Genomic DNA, 17,416 nt, shown 5'->3' on the forward strand with positions numbered 1-17,416 from the left:
GAGCCTGAACCACTCATTGAAGGGTAGTCTGTGTGTCTCTGTGTGTATTTGGGGGGGACCAGGAGGAGGGGTTAGGGTGGCAAAAAGGATGTGGTTTCTTTTGTTGTTGTTGTGGTTTGGCTTGGGCTTTTTTTTTACTTCGTCTTTTTTTTTTAAAGGGACAGCAAGCCCAGTCTGCTTAATTAGCCACCAGTAGTGAAAACTTATTTCTGGGTTCTTGTGTTCTGAAGTACAAAATTGCTTTTATTTTTGGGTGATAACTGAAACAGCTTCAAATGGACAGGTGGCTTGAATATTTTAATAAAATGCATTCAGTGATATGCTAAAGGGTATGCAGGAGGAGGGAGATAACCTTATGTAAAACACCAAACCAAATTTTGCAATTACAGTTTCTCTCACACTGTTCTAATTTTCTGAAAGTCAACACGCAAGGAATATTCTGAGTGATTTTTTTTCCCCTTAAACATAACGTAAAGTAATCCACACTCTAGTTAATAATGGAAAGAGTGCTTATTCAGAAGAAATAATTCTTTAGAATTCTCAGTCAGATAAATATTGCATCGTACGTAATTATATTTTAGATATACAAATTGCTAAGTTGTTTCATGCTCTCAGCACAATGCACACTGCATGTTTCGGTGTACTCGATTTAGTACAGTCAAAAAGCAGCATTCATATTCACCTTAACAAATGCCCACTTTATTATAAGCTTACAAAATATATTTCTTTGCTATTTTTCATGTGTACATAAGCACTTTCAAATACTTCCACAGAAATGTGTACATAGGGAGGACACAATAATAAAATGACAGGATATATCTGTACTCATTTATATATTATAATGTCTGCATGTTTCTGCAAAGTGGTTTTTGAATGCATACTTAGGATTCCATTGAAATTTCTACATAAATCAGGTCTGTGTTCCCTTTTTTATAGGCTAATGATTGAATTCGGTAGCCAAAAATACTAAAATAACATTTCAAGGGTAACATTTTTCTGCGTTTGGATATGTAAACACATAGTTTCTGCATGAAGAAAGATTGAGAAAAAAACCTCTGCAAGAAATCAATATTAACCATTGAATATGTGAATGATGCTTAAAATACATTCCCATGGTTTACCTGCAAGTTTTGTGTTCATGTGGTTTACTTACAAGTTATTGTTTTGTATTTATATATACAATAAATTATAAGTTTTCTGTATCTCTGGGTAACATTTGCTCAACAGTTACTTCAATTGGATCAGATTATCAAAGAAAGCTGCAGGCTTCATTGGGGAGACTGCAGAAATCATTCATTTCTCTGTAAATGAATCGTAATAGGCAACTAAGATTTTAGGAATCAAGGGGCACTTGTTTTTTTTTTTTTTTCCTTTCACTCTCTTCCTCTCTCTTCTTTGCTGGGGAGGTACTTCATCATATCTCACTAAAACGGAAGATGCATAACAGAAATGAAACTATTCTAGGCTATGAAGCACCCTAGGGGTTCATGAATGTTGGGGGAGGAACACTGATTATACAATGCAATAACATATTGAGACACTATTTCAGTTTTACACTTGGTATCAAGTAAATACAGGATATCTCACCCATGAAGGGTGATTATCTTTCATGAAGGGAGGAAATGAGTTATTAAGGTCTTTCTCAGGAGCAAAACAAGGATAAGAATCTTTATTAATGTAAGAAACATTTTTTTCCCCCTACAGTAATATAGTTCCTTTTTAGCAAAGATATGGATTTTTTTTGTCTTTAAATTGTCTGTATCTCAGAATGGAACACATATCAGTTTTAGCTGACACCACTGCAGTGCTTGAGAATATTGTTATAAAACATGTGCTCATTTTTTTTAATCTAGATCACAATTAATAACATTTTTAAGCATGCAATGTCTATCTCTCATAAAAACACTTGTAAAGTATTTGACATTTGATTTGAGGATATTAAAAGATTGTTTAAAAATAAACATACACCAGCAGAGCAGAATTTTCACACGATTATTCAGATAGTCAATAGGTCCTCTTTGATCATATTATTATGATGCTTCTGCTGGATTTCAGTCTAAGACAGGCGTATTTTTTGCTCTCTCTCTCTCTGTCTCTGTCTCTGTCTCTGTCTCTCCTCCCACCCCCCCACCAAACAAGGTCATAGATTTTTTTAAATGAGGACTAGAAGTTCCAAGTACAAGATTAAGTAAGTTCTAACAGTGTTATAAAAGTAAGTGCTTTTTTCTCTAATAAAAGGTGTTTAAAAGGTTCGCTACAGCTTTAAACAGAATTACAATTTACTTCTTTCAAGTGTCCAGGCCATAAATTCTTCTCAATTCCCTCTCTCTCTCCTTGTCGGAATTAATGAGATCAGATTTGATCAGGGCAGTGATGTGTTCAGAGCCAAATCACACAACAGCGCGCGTGCGGTAATGGAATTTGCATCTAATGCATACATAAATCAAACATCTTTCTGGACATTTTCATATGCATAATGTCATTTCATCCAGTTCTCTCTGTGCAGAGGGGGAGATTTTTCTCTCTGAGAGAATGACTTTCTTTAATGCTTTCATTTTATTTTCGCTGACTACAATCCCCGAGAATGCGCTCGGTCGGAGAATCTTTCGGGGCGCGGTTGACAGTTCCTTTTCCAAGAGGGGTCCTTCACATTTATCATGCCTCTTCCTCGGGGGCTTTGTTATGCAAATGTGGCTGAAATTGATAATTCCAAAGTGCTTCATTTCGGTTCCTTGGCGGTTGGAGATGGTAGATAAAAAGAAACTGACAAGACACACTGATTGCCCTCAATGCTTGTAACTCTCTTGCTAACAAGGCTCGATATTGTTAAAAATTCCTATTGTTATCAGGGTGGCAGTTCCATTATGCAGGCCTTGCAAATTTCTCATTTGAATATTAACCCTTTAATCACCCAGCTCTGCTCCCCTCCCCCAGCCCCAAGCCAGTTGCCCTCGGGTGGGTCAGAATGCAAACCAGGAAATTATTACCCTATTTTTAGTGAAAACTATGTATGTGTGTGTTTTGTTCTGTTTTTTTTTTTTTTTTTTTTTTTTTTTGTTTTGTTCCCTAAACTGCATCTATTAATCATTTTTTCAATGAGATTTTTTTACTGTAAAAGAAAAAAAAAAAGGCTTTAACAAAACACATCTAGCAGAGAAAAACAGAACTGGATTGTTTAAAGTTAGGTTTGGGAGAATATTTACATCGAAATATCTGTTCGCAGAAGTCAAATTCAGTAGCTCCGGGAGACTGGAGAAGTTTCATTATTTTTAACTTGTATGTACTTGCACTTTATGTTCTAACTTAGGTAGGCCTCAGGGAGGGGATAGCGTGTCTTTATATACCAGAGATACACGAGATTTTCAGCTGCCGGTCCTACTGGCTGCACCATCCCTATCTCAGGCTCGCCAGCAACTAACTTCCAGCCTACAGACAGGTGGCTGAAATAAAGGAGTAGAGAAAAAGGGAACTTGAGAACACAAGGATTTCTGGAGCTGTGGGGTTTTTTTTTTTTATTTTGAAGCACATGCGCCTATAACTTCCACTGTTAAGCACATATTATTATTGACAGATTTCACTCATGTAATTACAAAATACTGTTAATAAATGGAAGGGGAAGGACTGATTCAGGGACCTGATGCTGCAGCCTCTACGATTCACAAGAGTTTTTCTTGTAGCTTCAGTGAACACTGCCCTAGAAATGACATAAAATCAGGAAATGACGAGTTCAAGCTAAAGATTATGTCACACATCAAAAGAGCATGAGTGGTTGCTAACTGATTTACTCATTGGTTAATGAAATTGTGAGGTCTGGAATTGCAAATATCCCTGTAATATTCCCGTGAGTGTGTCCACAGAAGGTGAATTCTTTCCCACCAAGTACATGCCTTCAGGCTCATATTACAATTACAGGTTCATTTTAGTTTGTCATCTTTTTGGGGATACCTGTCAAAGTTCCAGTTAAAGTTAATCTTGGTGTGACAAAGGTAAGTACTGCAGATGCTGGATGGGAGTGGAGAAAGGAAGAACTGGCACTGCAAAATGAAGCATAGTTCACTGCTATCACCAGGCAGCTGCAACAATATAATATTTCTCTACAATTACTAAGAAGATACATCTCAACCAGCTCGAGTCAAAGGAATGTCAAAGTTTTCCACTTTCTTAGCTCTGAAGACTTGCAGAGATGTGTCTGCCAAATTACAGTAAATAAAAAAGACACTTGCACAACAGTAACTGAAGATTTGTCTCCCCCACTCTATAAAAAAAAAAGAAAAAGAAAAAGAAAAAGAAAAAGAAAAAGAAAAAGAAAAAGAAAAAGAAAAGAAAAAAAAAAGAAAAAGATAAAGAAAACCCTCTCATGTTATTGTAGGAACTCTTGGGAAGCTCATACTTCTTTCTTTCATTTACAGGTGGGATGGCAGATTAAATCCATGACAGGATGCAGTGATAATGCCCACTGTAGAGCCATGTGAGTTACAACAGCTAAATTTCCCATGCCGCTGCTTTTTCTTTCAATTATCTGAAAACACCCTGTTAATTTTTAATGTGTTCATACCCTCATTCTGTTACCAAAACTGCTACCTTTCCCCCCCTCCCTTCCTACTTCAGAAATAGATTTCACTAAACCTGGCTGCTGTAAACTCATTATATGATTCTATCATTTATTCTATCCATTAGAGTAACCAGTGTTAGTGCTTTTCCCCCTACTTGAGTCTGTCAAGTGCTGTTATTTATGCTCAGTGGTATTAATATCTCTGGTTGTATTATGGTTGTGCACTCAAAATCTCTAATACAATCTAAGCTTGGCAATAGAGACTGCATCAGCTATCAATAATCAAAAAGTCTCATGCAAGTTGTAAGTATTAATAAGAGTCAATATTACATAAATGTAATTAACATCTTCTGCTTGGTATAAAGAATAATCAGTAGTACTGATGGTTTTAAAAAGATCCTCCTCTTCAGAATCAGAGAGCGTGCCCATATTATGAACAAGAGAATTAAAGATTTGACAGTATGATTTTGACTGTTGCTTTTTTTCGGTTACCCTTGACAATGACTCTGCTGTAACCTGGCTACATAATGTTATCTGCTGTCTTTAGGTGGAAGAGGGCTTAAAAGTTGATTTTTTTTCTTTCTCTGCTCTATTTCAGTGTGTTAATTTCACTAACAAAAGGATTTTCTGGTTTTCTGTAACAGGAAAACCTCTTAGGTAATTTGTGACCATAGAAATAGAGCAATACAGCTAAACTGATATATATGCAATGGTTTCATTATGCATAAGAGCAGGCACTCTTTACTTTGCAGCCCAAAACACACAAAGCACCCATTAGAATGAAGAGGCCTGTGATGTCTCTTCATGTGCAGAGTGTAAAGGTACATGAATGTCCTTGCTTGCTGGCATTTAATTTACCAGTTGCCTCTGTAGTGGAGCCTTGGCAGATTCAGCTTGAATCTGAAAGACAGGCTGTCATACTGAGAGTCTGCTGCCTACTGCTGAAATTGAGAGGCTTGGCAGATATGCAAACAGTAACTGGGTTTGAGTTGTTTTGATTACAAGTTAAACAGAAAGTCATTGGCAGGGCCAATATAAATCTGCTGAGGTTTTTTGGCAAAATCTGTGGAGGTATTTCTATAGATTCTGCAGAATTCTGTAGCACCTTGATTTCACATCAAAGAATGTCCACCTCTGAACCCGTTCTGCGGATAAATGTGTCAGAAACGTGAGTGAACATGTTTAACTCGCTGAGAGCTTCCAGATTCAGAAATATAAAGCACATTAACAACATGCTGTACCACACCACCTTCGTACACTTGATAAATTGTGAAACCAAATGTTTCACTGAAGTTCAGGTGGATTTTTGGAGAAGTAAATTAAGGTAATTTATAAACAGCTGGAACAGGAAGGCAAAATTGATTTTAATGGGAGTTTCAGGTAAGCAAATGAAAAAAAGAAAGGATTGGACCATGTCCTGAACTCAGCTATGTCAGTTGAAATGCTGAGATATTTCACCAATACATTTTTTATCACATTAATCAAGATTTTCTGAAGCTGCTTCCTGCATGGAATGCAGTGCATCAACAGTGGTTTGACTTGGTTCAATTCAGTCTGCAACTGGCTTTTTTCTCCTCCTTTTCAATAACTTTGTCTGAAACACCATATTTGACTAAAAATCCAGACTTGATAAAATCTAAATGCTCATCCCAAATTTATTTCCTTACAGAATTCGTCTCCCTGACTAATCTGCAATGCTCAGTTGATAAAAGTAACACAAACTGACATTGTATAAGCAAAAAAAGGAGTCTGTAAACTTTAGTTATATGTGCTTTTACAGTGCAAGCCCTGCTCAATTCTAACTTAGTGTTTTGAACACTAACACATCCTTTAATAAAATTGCCATGCAATTTTAAGGCAAAACCACAATAATTTTGGAGGGAGGGAAAAGAGTACATATAATTGTCACTCCTATTGTTTCTGTCTGACTGGCTGTAGGCAGATTTCTGCAAGGCTGGCTAGAAACAACACATTGATTTACAGAGGCAGGAATATCTCCACAATTCAAAGGGCTAAGACACCTTTATTTGAAAACTGAGAATGTGCAAAATGTGGTAAAGATCTTGGAAAGGACCCAAATGTATGGAATCTTTTTCTCATCTTTTTTTTTCTTTTTTTCCTTCTCTACTTGTATCAGCCACTTTGCCTATGACAGCTTTCTAGGCAGGAAAAAAAAAGCTACCTTTGAATTTGCAGAAATTATTACATACCTAATGTTATTTTTTACAAGAACCTGCTTTGAGCAAATTGATTAGAATATGAACATTGTTATCTAAATGCTCTTTATTTTCAGTTCTGACAAACTGAAAACACACATTGTTTTCCTGTGAGAAGTAAGTGTTTGTTTTCTTTGGAAATTACTCCACTCATATTCTTTTTCTCATATTGAATGTCCCTTTCCCTCGAGCAAACAGAATGAAAGAGTTGATATGAATGGACCATGCTTCACTCTGGTTAATGGGTAGCAATAGCATTTTAGGAATTTCATTTTTGGATGCAGGTTGAAAATATATGCTTTTTGCTTTTTTTTTTTTTTGGCCTTTCACTGTCCCATATACTTATCTTCAAAAAAAGTGAATTTAGGAAACTTTAAGCAGCATACTCACCCAATACTGCAACCCAATGCAAATTTTTAGAGAACGCTTACAAATGTCAAATCCCTCTGAAAGTGATATACTCTATTACTGTTCTTTCTTATAATACAAACATTTCAGTGCAGCTCAGAGCTTATTTTTCAAAATATACAGGATTTTGATATATGGACAACAGGAGAATATGTATTTTAGATATAATGCCATAAGTGCTCAAAAGTTATTTCTGAGCTGATTTAACATGGAAAATCTCCAGGTAGATTAATTTTATAGGCTGCTTTTATGGGTGTAACATTTCAAGATGAGAAAGCCGTGCTTCTGAAATTTAGTTTCGGCAGATTTCATTGGCACCTCCATCTCCATCTTTTATTACCTTAAAGCTGAAATTTAATCTCTCTCTCTCTCTTTTTTTTTTTCTTTATCCCCCCGATTTTTTACTTAATTCCTTACTGAAATGGCTAGGCCTGTATTTTTGTTCTCAGGTTCTGTTGTGTCTATTACTGTCTAACCACTTACATGCTGAAGGAAGAAACAAAATAATTACAAAAGAAGCACTTAGATAACTCTGCTTAGAAATTACAAGACCTGTGATGTTGAAGATTTTTACTGGGACAGGCAACTATAGAAGGAGGTTAAGCAAATGCTCCACAAAACCCTCTTTCCAAATGGCTGAATTAATTATAGTGGTAAGAGCAAGTTGCCCCAAACCCAGCTGCAGTATTGTGGTAAAAGCAGAGCTTAAAACTGCAGCCCTTGCACACAAAAAACTTCTGAAACATGATTTTTTAAAGAAACACCTACTTGTAACATTGCCAACAGAGGCTGTGCTGCAATGACAGGAGTATGTGTGCTATACACAAGCATATTTAGTAATGTTTCTGCACAACTCTTACTATGGATTCAATACACACTTCATGTATGTGTCCAGAAAAAAAAAATCTATGAACAGCAGTGCACATTTAATAAGATGTATGTTTTTCTATTTCTGAAACATAGTACTGAATGCATTGCAACTGCATATGAAAAGTGACTTTCATGCATGTGTTAAGGATGCTTTATAAACCTCAATACCTCAGCCATTTGGTTGGTTGTTTTTATTGTTATTTATTTCTTTGACTGTAGCACAGAAATAGTCAGTATTCTGGCCTGATGGCCTGCAAAAATTGCTAAAAAAAGGAGGAATATATTTTTTAGACTTCAGGAGTGCAGGTTAAGGGAAAGAAAAATAAGTATTTAATCAGAAAATGCATGTGTGTGTCTTTGTGAGTGTGTGTGTGCGTGTGCATGTTTGGAAAGTCACAAACTAACTCTTTCAGGCTATGATATCAGTTTTTATGACTGAATTACATATCTTAAAAAATTGGTCTCGTTAATATAAATGCTAAGAAACTCTCAACAATTGTGGTGCCTACTGTAATAAGATTCTCTGGGAGAGAATGACAGAGATACAAAACACTAAACAATGATGATTTCCTCGCTACCAAAGCAATTGCATAAATTAGGTGTGCATTAAGTTCCCAATGATTTATAGCAGTTGAAACTTACAAAAACTGATTGCATTTGATGTTTCTTTATAAAATACAAAAAAAGATGATGTTTACATACAGAGTGCTTAAAAGAAGCAGAAGCTAAATCTAGATTATAGAATCTGTTTTATAGAGATTTTTGTATACCTCTTTTATAAATTTTTTTTCCTGTAAATTTTCCTTAAATATATATTTCATTAATCAAACTTACATATACTATTTGTTAGTTTGGGAAAAAAATCTCTTTATTTTTTCTCCTCTTGCCCTCCTCACTGCTAGCCTATTAGTGGAAGTGGCATTTTATTGATTAGACATTTAATAACAATATTCTTTTATATTTGCTCAAATGTTTAACTGTTTGCATTGTAGCTGGTGTAAAGGTCCCTAAGAATGGTACAACTGAAATGGGAGAATGAAGAAATGTATTGGCTATGACAAGAAGAAGTAATTGCTTTTCCTCAAAGGATCAGATGTGGTATAGTTGTTTGAAAAACAATCTAAACAACATTTTGTTCACCATTGATTTTAAAAGCATTAAAATTAGTTTTTATGCAGCTATACTCATTAAGCTTTTATGTATACTGTGTAGGGTGAATAGTTAAAAAGCAATAAAGCATTCTGCAGTAAAATATACTTTGCCAGTTGTCAGAAGAAATAAAATACATAGATTGGGAATGTTTGTTTCCTGTAGAATATTGTGATATTTGCCATGTTAATTACAATCCAAATAAAGCCATTTTATTTGTGTATTTTAAACAGTCTTGTAGCTGTAGATGGCTAATACAACGGTTATTGAAAGTGTTGGGTTTGGGGTTGTGTGTTCACACTGATGAGAAACAATCATCAGCTACATATATCCCAACAATTCTTGCATTCTAAAAATAAATCTTCTCTTAGAAATTCATGTTCCAAAGTCTAATTGTAAATTTTAGCCTCAAAAAACAAATGAAAGTGCCATGCAGTGAAATTTTCTTCTGTACTCCCTTTAATTCCTCATGTCACTATGTGCATTCATACACAAACTAGTTCCCCTAATTTCACTGAGTAGTTAACAATTTATTAAAAAAAATAGTCTGGAAAACAGCAGCAGTATTGTCCCCAAGGAAAAGAAACTTATTTGGCTATTACCTGGAAGAGCATAACCTTTTATTTTGTTTCTCAGAAATGAAGAGAGGAGTATATGTACAGTACAACAACATGCCATCAGAGAGAATAATGCATATAAAAATGAATTCCTGTTATTGTGTTCAGGTGTGTTTGTGAAAAAAAAATGGAATTTTGAAAAGTCAATTAAAATGCATTTAAATTCTTTAACACCAGAATTCTTTAATGTGAAAAATTTTCCTAGACAGTTTGTCAGTATCGCTGTAAGCACTGTGCTGTGATCAGAACTGGTCTCCCCCACCTACGACTGTTAGATGGCTCAGAAATGCATTACACCTTCCTGTCTCAAATGAGGAGACCACTCTTGAAAACATGGAAGTACTTATAAAGTAAATAACCTTTAATTAAATATCATTGTCTAGCATTAATCTTTATAGCTCTGTTCCCTATGGAAATAAAAGTGGATATTCAATTTGTTTTGATTATGCATGAATTTTAACAGAAGTGTTTCTTTCTATATTGCTGTGTTCTTCAAGAAAGCAGCATATTTGTGTCTGCATAAGCCATTAAGAAGATGGTTCCTCATTAATGTGAAATAAGAGTGACTCATTTCTGTTGTATATAAATAGATTGACATTTAGAAAGATTAATTATTATTTTTAAGAATAAACATCAATTCATATGTGGCTGGTGTAACCTTCCTGTTCAGTGTGAAATCTCAGTTATATTCAGAGGTAACTGTGAAGTGAAATACAAAGTGTTTCTATTGTTAAATAGGTATTGTTTGTGGTACCTGCTGATTTCAGGGATGTTTAGTTGCATAAGTCAAGATATACTTTTGTCCTAAACTAGGATTTGCATAGTAGTTCTTTATGTACATGTACAAGACAGATCAGGGGCACATACTTAAATCCTGCTTCCATAATATAATGAAAAAAAACTCCATTCAAAAGGGTATCTTCAGCCTCATACATTTTCATTCATCTTTTCCATCTTCACTTAGGATAATTTTGTGACAGCCAGGTCAGGAAAGTCCTGAAATTCTATCTCAGTGCTAGGTCACAGTGCTAGGGTGCATCCCACTTCATCAGACTCTTGCAGCACTCACCAACAGGTCTGCTTTTGGCAAACATAAGTTAATCTATTCTTGGCTGCAAGAGTAAAATATCCCTTTTAGTGCTGAGCTAATGCTGTCTCCTGTGCTAACCATGGATAAGCAAAGAGGAAAAGCGTGGTGTTTCCAACTCTTCAGTACTGGAGTACAGTTTTTGCTCTGGCCTCTAACAATGAAGTGAGGAAGGCAGGTTTCATGGTGAATGAGGGGGTAGACCATAATCTCTGTAATAATGCTCTGCCTGACATGGTCTGAGGATGCTTGTCCTCAGTGCAGTAAACACTGGATTTTTTGTAGCTGTGTGGCAAGACACACTTTGCCACTCCACTGTGGCTATGCATTTGCAGGAGATGTCAGAGAGTGTTTAAATAATGTGTAATGGCGTGTTGCTCTTTCATCATTTAGGGAAGTGGCTCTCCCCTGTGACAGTCATTATATGCTCAGTGCTGAACCTTGGAAAACACTTTTAATCCTGCCTGTTGTGCCCACACAGCTAGGCAAATGCATACACTCAGCACAGAAGCATTATCCCAATGTATAACATGATGTTTAGTGATGAAGTCTGAACAAGCTGAGCCAATGCAGACCCTGGGAAACATCCACTGCAGAGGCAGAGCTGTGGGCAGATCCATCAGGGTAGAAAATAGCCCCAGGAGCAGAATTCTCTGCACTAGGCAGGGATCCCAGCAATTCCTCTCACAGCCTGGCTTTCTGCTCTGCAAACAAGGTGAAGAGATAGAAATAAACAAGGGGAGTGAAACAGCACAAGGGAAGGTCACAGCAGAATGTGTGATTTTGAGGAGAAAACAGAGAAGCAGCATTCCTCTCATTCTTGCCCATACAGCCTCCATTCTGGTTATAGGACAGGAGTAGGGGCTGCAAAGACAGAATGCTTGTGGATGGCTGTCCTGCCATCCCACTATGTACCATCAGGATCCCAGACTTCATGTACAGTCAAAAAAAAGATGCAGGTTTTTAATGCTGCATCATTCAGCATTAAATCATAATTCAGAAGCTCTTCTGACTCCAGAGGAATCCTTGACACTGCCAGGAGAGACACAACGCTGGGTCTTACTGCGTAGGCATTCAACAATTACATTCTCCTGAGAGTCCCTCCCTTTCTATCACTTAATGGGAGGTAGAAAGCTGTTGCTGGGGATGTTGGCTGTGCAGTGACCAGGCTGGGAGTGTCACAGCCAAAGGAGTATCACAAGTGTGCCCTCCCACAAGTGTGCAAAGAACTGCAACAATTTTTTTTAGAAACAAGGTAGACTAAATTAAAAATTTTATCTGCATATCTCAGGCTATAGGCCTTCTTTGGATTAACTCTTGCTTCAAATCCAACAGCTGTCATTAGATAAGTATTACCTTTTTCAACTATCCAGTAACACATTTGATAGTTGCAGTGGGGGATAATCCACCCTGAACCTCACTTAGAGGTTTCACTTAAGACGTTTCAATGCTGTTAACACTGAGAATCTGGAATACAACTTTAGTCTTTAGCTGTTGATATTTGCAATTTTGAAAAAAATTTAATTTTTTTTTCCTTTTGGATGAAGATTCCCCTTGTATAAAATCCATATATATCTCTAGAGATGTGCTTAAACCGTAATCAAGTTATCCTTTGCATTACTCAGAGTTATTTATATCTTCACTCTAAGTCCTCCAATTCCATCTCTGAAGTCTTTCCTGCTCCAAAATCTTTCCAATCCTCCTAGGTCTGGTTCCACTGCTATTAAAAACACATGTAGCTTTTCTGCTTCTACTCTGTATTCCCATTTATTCGTCTAAGGACCAAGCTAGTCCTTTTAGCTACAATGTCACACATTAAGCTCCTGAGAAGGAGATGAAGGGGATTAATAGATGTAGAAGTCAATTTTTAAAAGTTTACACCAGACTGAATGCTATTATAAAAGCCTTTAATGAGAATGAACCTGTGCAAATATCACTGACTGCACCTCTTCAGCATTTGTTTTACAGTAGAGATGGTTGCACATTAAATGTCTTTTGGCAAGGGAGTTAAGGATTCTATTGGGAGCACTTTTAACATCCACTTTTTGGTACTCTATTCCTTGGGAGATCATATTGTTTCCTACTTGAGTAAGTCTATCAAAACCTGCCCTTGCTCAGGAAAGCATCATTCTGTTAGCACTCATTTTCAATCTTTCTGAACTTGCCTGTAAAATGCATTTCAATGGGCTTGTTCAAGGTGGTATGAACACAGACAAGAAGATAATTAGCTGTGGCTGGAACAAAAAGAGTAGAAAGAAAGTTGCCCTGAAAATATTCTGATCTAAAACTCAAAATGTTGATTATTTGCCATAATTTCTTCTCTAAATTATAACCAACTGGTTCTATTACAGATGCTACTTCCTAGCGTAAGTGAAACTCTCTGAGGAGTAGTGATAAGTCAGTGAAAGTGTACGGAGGAGGGGGTGAAAGAAGCACAGTCAAGAGGATGTGGTGAGAGGAAATGATGAAAGGGCATATTAACATAGCAGGAAACAGCAGAACATGTGGCAAACACACTGAGGACTGCATGCATTTTATGTGTCAAATTACCTCCAAAGAGGTTTTTTTTTGGAATTTAAAGCATAGTAAGAAAGTATATTGCAAAGCTCTCAGGACCTAATTATGTGGGACAAATTAGTCTGCAAGACCTTCATAATCTGTCTAAAGATGTGGGTGTAGAATTAAGTTAACGAGCAGGTTATTTTGAGTGAGTGTCTGAAACTCCAGTTGTGCCACATGTAAAAGAGCTTATGTGCAATAAACAGAAAACTGCAGGAGGTTTTAATGCACACCTGAAACAGCAGAGTGATGTAAGGGAGATAAGACAAAAGGAAAGAGCTCACAGTGGCTCGTTTGGGCAAAATGGGCTCAAATGTCTTTGAAGGCTGGTAGCAAACATTACAGAGCTGCAGTTTAAGCGAGAACAATTCGCTGATTCCGTATCGTCATAATGAAACACATTTTCCATGGCTTAGGTGACTCATCTGCTACGTCCAAATACCTCAAGGTATTTAAAGATCACAACAGAATTAAGATCTGAGAGATGAAAAAACAGACACCATACCTGCAATTTCAGCCTTCAGTTGGGAACAAAGGGGCAGCAAAAGTTTGTCTTTTGTCAGAAATTTCAGGTGAACGGGAATAATGGTGTCTGTGAAACAGACTTAGCATGGACCCTTGCAGCACAGACAACATGGTTGTTGAGAGGATATAATTGAAGCAGTAAAAAAATCAAATTAACTATATTAGTGCTGATATAGGTTATATATTAGTAAATATGATTCTTACCTCAAGCTAAAAAATGTTAATAACAAACTTTGAATCATGAGACCTTAGATTGGTGATCAAGCCAATCATCTGTGTGGAATATTTAGTGTGTTTGAAGTAAACTGTATCTCAAAAGATAGTGAGAGTTGAAAACTTCTGTTCTCATTGTGTCTGTCTTTTTATCCACTACCTATTTTTACTGTTTCCTCTAGTTTGTGCGCCTAGAGATGTGACAGAAATGTGATCTTTCAGTTACTCCAAGAATTTTTTATCTGCTGGGTCAAGATGTTTAGCCAGTTTGATCTAAAGCATAGTGTTTAATTCAGCCTGACACATTTTTACATCTCCAAAAAAGCTCAGATGACACAGTTTTTGAAGAAAAAGTTTCAAAAATACAGGGATTAATCCCCAGCATCAGCCCCTTTCTGGCTGGTAGCATAGGAATGAATGCAGTCCATTTTCTAATTGAGAAAATGTCCTCTTCAATAACAAATTATAGGTTCATGCGAAGCAGTAGTGTCCAAAGAAGAATGTATGTATCTTGAGGGATGGACTGTAGTAATCTTTTTTTGCCTATCATTTTTTTTTTGTTTTAAATACACAGTTATTTATAGTTGCCTTATAAACATTTTTTACAGTGTGTAACAATCTTCTACTGGTTCAGAAAAATGAGAACAAAATGTTCTCTGCTCAAACAAACAAAGTGTTAATCTTTGTTCTATCTATTGATCCTGTTCAGTGACTGCCCTTCAGCTCATGGGCACAGAACCACCTGTCAGCTGGGGAAGCATGATTTTAAGCTTTTTTTACTGGTTTTAAAATTAATGTTTATAAGGAGCATACTTGCAGTCAAAATGTAAATAGAAATTTTTACTGGAGCTCTTAAACCCTTACAGTGTCACCATAACTGTACATTGTGCACCTGTAGTTACAGGTATCAGCATTTCTGTTGTAAGGTCTTGTATTGAAGAGAGACTTGGTTTAAGATAGACAGCAAGTATTTTTGCATTGTCACATTAACTCTAAAATTCTAAAATGTGCCTAAAATATTTGGACACTTTTACCATGTGGGAAAACACACATATATATATATCAGGTTGCTTGTCTTTTCTTCCATTTCTTAACGTAGCATTAGTTGGGGTGTCAATCTAGAAAGATATTATGTGTTGAATTTTTTTATTTCAAACTAAAAAAAAAAAAATTATGGGATATAAAAGAATGCATTTAATAAATTTGTGAAGCTCTACAAAGCAGGATCTCCAGCAAGTCTGATAGCAGTATGAATGTACTTCAGGCAATTGCACAAGAAATCTAGTAAATAAAAATGGAAGCTGGTTTTATGAGTGAATATTGAAAATGATGCTCTCTTGTGCAGAGAGCACTAGTGCATGTGAAACCCTATGTGCTTTTTACATAATATGCCTCTCTAGTTAACATATAACATAAAGTGTCACAGATCTTTTAGAGCTTGATTCACTATGAAAGAAACACAGCCATCTGTAGTGTGAAAGTTTATGACTCAATTGTCCACACCTTACAAAGTGATTCAGCAAAGACATATCTGGGCCGTGGAAACTTTTCTTTCCCTTATTCCATTAGTTCTTGCTTTGAAGGAATAAAAAAGATCTTTGAGATGCAGTATGCATTTTAATTCTTGTATAGTAAGACAGTGTGCAGATTTAGGCATGTGCTTTTACTTATTATTTTTGTTTCACAAGGCCATTTCCTGCTTCTGAATCATATTTTGAATTTTCAAAGGTGGATTAATAAAATGTGAAAAATGGCAAGTCATTTTCAAAGTGATAGGCGTATGGATAGATTAGATCAGACAGAAATCTGGACAGACCATTGGAGAAATGTTGTTAGACAAAATGGGACTTCTGCAATTACTTCTAGTCCAGTTGTGACCCATTTTGTAGAGGTTATGCAGTGCTATTTTTTAGCTTTCTTTTTCTTAAAAATGCAAAAACCCTATGTAGAGCCTTAGTTAATATCCCATCCTTATGTTGTCATACAAACTGTAAGGCAGCGTCCAAAAATCAGTTTGACATTATAAATAACATTCTCATTTCTTCTTTCTTTCTTTCTTTCTTTCTTTCTTTCTTTCTTTCTTTCTTTCTTTCTTTCTTTCTTTCTTTCTTTCTTTCTTTCTTTCTTTCTTTCTTTCTTTCTTTCTTTCTTTCTTTCTTTCTTTCTTTCTTTCTTTCTTTCTTTCTTTCTTTCTTTCTTTCTTTCTTTCTTTCTTCCTTCCTTTCTTTCTTTCTTTCTTCCTTTCTTTCTTTCTTCCTTTCTTTCCTTTCTTTCTTTCCTTTCTTTCTTTCCTTTCTTTCTTTCCTTTCTTTTTCTTTCTTTCTTTCTTTCTTTCTTTCTTTCTTTCTTTCTTTCTTTCTTTCTTTCTTTTTTTTCTTTCTTTCTTTCTTTCTTTCTTTCTTTCTTTCTTTCTTTCTTTCTTTCTTTCTTTCTTTCTTTCTTTCTTTCTTTCTTTCTTTCTTTCTTTCTTTCTTTCCTTCCTTTCCTTCCTTCCTTCCTTCCTTCCTTCCTTCCTTCCTTCCTTCCTTCCTTCCTTCCTTCCTTCTTTCTTTCTTTCTTTCTTTCTTTCTTTCTTTCTTTCTTTCTTTCTTTCTTTCTTTCTTTCTCTCTTCCCTCTCACAAACATACACTGTAAATATAAAATGCATAACTACCCTTTTACATTTGGTATACACAAACAGAATTCATGTGCCTATGGTCCAACAGATCAGCTGATACACGGTAATTGCAAGGACTTCTGCATTTTCCCTCTTTATTTAGTATTCTCACTAAGTTTGCTTGTGTGAAGAACTTCCCTTTAGGACTCTCTGCAATATTTCCTTCTTCCTATCTTTTATTTTGATTGGGGTGGATCCACACCTGACATTGTGAACAAATGAGCTTCAGTAACTTTTAAATCCCACTTCAAGTCTTACTGAGTTCTAACACTTCCTGACAGATTGGGGCAACCCTGTTATATACCCTCTGAGGAAATGGTAAATCTTTCTGCCCTTCATGATTGCTGCCAAGTAGAAGAAGCTGAATGCACATCTAGCCTAACTTTGGAAATCACCTTGCTTCAGGAACATGTTATTTCTCTCATTTGATATCAAATCTTTGCCAGAAACCAACAGTTTCAGACGAGCCAATTTTTTGAGATGAAAGAGCAAGAAAAAGTCAAAGGTATCCCTCCTTTTTCCCTTTTTTTTTTTTTCCTTTTTTCCCTTGGTTGTTTTTTAAT

This window comes from Camarhynchus parvulus, chromosome 5 (genome assembly GCF_901933205.1).
Source record: "Camarhynchus parvulus chromosome 5, STF_HiC, whole genome shotgun sequence".
NCBI lineage: Eukaryota > Metazoa > Chordata > Aves > Passeriformes > Thraupidae > Camarhynchus > Camarhynchus parvulus.